Below are 3,024 nucleotides of genomic sequence, written 5' to 3'. Positions count from 1 at the left end.
TCCTACTGAGGAATGAGTACAACATTATTGTGACATAGAATCCATAGGGTGTAGCTTTCTGTCGACCAAACCAGAAATTCCAGTCTCCAGTCAGTTACTAGAGCTGACATCCCTTCTGGGAAATAGCACACCAATGGGGGAATTTTCCTAAAATCACTGTGAAGAGTGCATGTAACATAGGAAGAGGGAGGCAGATGATATTTTCTTCCAGATATTGGGGGCGCATAGTATTGATATTCTTGGATTGTATAAACAACACTGTGAACAACTCAATTTTTAGTTCTAATTTAGAGGACAAGAAAATAGTCAAGAATTTTTTACCTGCCTATCTCGGCATAGATTATGATCAAGGCAAAGCTCTTCTGGCTGTGAGCTTTAAGCGTGTATCTCCTAAGGCAGATATGCAGATATGCATGTACATTTATATTAGTTCAAGAGATTTCTGTGGTCCCTTCAAAAATTATTCTCTAGGAATTTTTGCTCTTGATCACTCTTTATAAAAGAACAAGAACAAATGTGAAGGATTTTCCTATAAAGTCTCAAAACTTTGGGTTTTATTCTTGAAGTTGGAAGAGAGGGGTTTGAGAAGAGTGCGGATGTAGTTGCTTTGTTATGTGACCATGTCATCAGAGAGCACTTTGATTTTTTTTTCTTTGCTTGGATCACTGATGTGAATAGCGACATCAGCATCACACTTCCATTTGCATTTGCTGACTTTACTAAACTGAATATCATGTACCTAACAAATCCCTTAGACAAAGCTTTAGATTTTAAGTATTTTTATGAACAACAGATATTAAACTCCTTCACCAATTATTCTGTTCCCACTAGTTTTCTTTACCACAATTCAGAGATAGGTTATCAAGAGCCACGGTCACTGTCTAAACTGGCAGAGTACTTTTACCTCCTTTCTCCCTCCCTACCAACAGGTTCCATGAGTGTTGATCTCATGCTATTAAGTAGAATTACAGGAAATTGAGTTTTCTCAAACTGTCATGTTCCCATTCTGTCTCCTGCCTAATAATTACTACATTAGAATTATCATTATTTATTAATATTCATATTATGTGTGTGGTATGTGGGCGTGTGTGCACATGCAGAGGTCAGAGGACAATTTGTGGAGTTAGTATCTCCTTCCACCTTTTCTGGGGTTCTGGGGGGATCAGATTCAGAACACGGCTTGCCCTGCAAGTGTCTTCCAGCTGAACCAGCTCCATGGTTTTTTATACACTTTTGATGCTGGCTTCAATCTTCTTGCTAAGTAGTTTGTTTTTTGACTTGTGTCCTGTCTTGCTTCATCTTGGATGACTTTTCTTTGTTATTCTTTTGGCCAATTCTTGCTCTATACGGTGAACACATTCATGGGTATAGTTTGGAGCTACTGAGCTGTGGGAGCCTACATATCCTAGGATCTCACTCATGTGTGCCCATGAGCTGACTGCACTCATTTATTTCTATCAATTTATTTTGATGATCTTCCATGTCACCCTTCACTGCCATTTATTGCAACTGGCTGAGACTATTCGAATCCACTGCCTCTGAACACTGACTACTGGTTTAGCTCGAAAAATGGGTTTAAATCCACCTTACTTTAAATGACACCTCATCTGTCAGCACTACATACACCAAACTGTAACCACAACCTTCATTCCTTTTCCAGTCAACCATCTTCACTTCTTTACCTATGCGCTTTCCCTTAACACTCTGCTTCCTTGAGGTGAAGGACTGACTCATCACCGCGCGCTGCTCCAGGCTTCCCTTCCTACACAGCATGGGACACAGGGCTGACAAGAAGCAAAGACAGAATTTCTTTATTGCCTGGCAAATTCTGCCTTTCATATGACTTTGTGGCCACTGCAGGTTCATAATAGAAAGTTTGGAGCTTATAAATTGGTTCTACTCCAGAAATCACTTCTGGGTTTGGACAACACAGAAAGTCATCAAGCATCTGTGGCTATGGAGCCACAGAGACACTGTTGTAACCCTGTGAGTGTGGGAAAGGAGCTGTGTTGAATTGCCTGACAGGAGGAAGAACCAGGGAGTGCTGGAGGAGGGAGGGAACAAGACAATTTCTCAGGCATCTGCTGTGGTTTTGGTAAATTTCTAAAATTGAGATTCATTTAGGATATTGTCTATGTTTCAGTTTTATTTGCAATTGTCCCCAAATCATTCTATGTACTTCTCACTCATTCCTACTCTCTACCCTCTGGGTCACTTTGCTGTCTTTTTCCTTCTGCGATTAATGACAATTCTGCAGGGGTGGGTGATGACAATTCTGTAGGGGTGGGTGGTGACAACAGCTACATGCAGAAGCTGACAGCAGCCCTGATGGTACTATTACCTGCTTGGAGCTGAATGATTAATAGAATTTTAAATTCCTCTGTTATTTGGAATGTGAAGTCTTCCCACACGGCAAATTATACTAGTTATTGCCTTTCAGGAGTTTCCTTTTTATATTTATTTATACTCTATATCTCATGTTCATAATAGGAAAAAAAATTCTTCACATGTCTATGTGATAAAGCGATGATTTTGTGTGAAGGTGAATGTTGGTTGAGGAGGGAGGGAAACTGCCTGACATCCTGATGGATAACTCTGGTTTGAAGTTAGGAATGTAGAGAATGTGGGGGAAAAGTTGCTGCTTCCATACCATTTTCGTCTCTATTTCAGTCTCTGCAGCTTAAATAAATAATCCCATGAAAATCTTGGGTGGAGAATGTCACCCTCAAACCAGTTTTCTTTATCCGTATACAACTCTAGAAACTTGATTATGTCAATTCGGCAAGGTTTATGTTTCTTTGTTTTCTCCAGAGAGTTTCACGCTTTATTCTTCGGTAATTACCATGCAGTTATAAGTGGGAACAAGTCTCAGACACCAGAGGACATTGGCGGCTTCCTTAGTCCATAGGAAAGAATATTCTCGGGGTCAAGGACATGAGAAAAGAAATATATGAACTACAATGATATTGCCTTCACGGTTCTCCTCTATAGCTAATGTAAGTATATGCATAATCAGATAACTTC

This window comes from Grammomys surdaster, unplaced genomic scaffold (assembly GCF_004785775.1).
Source record: "Grammomys surdaster isolate TR1022 unplaced genomic scaffold, NIH_TR_1.0 191, whole genome shotgun sequence".
Classification (NCBI taxonomy): domain Eukaryota; kingdom Metazoa; phylum Chordata; class Mammalia; order Rodentia; family Muridae; genus Grammomys; species Grammomys surdaster.
This window is presented reverse-complemented; position numbering follows the sequence as displayed.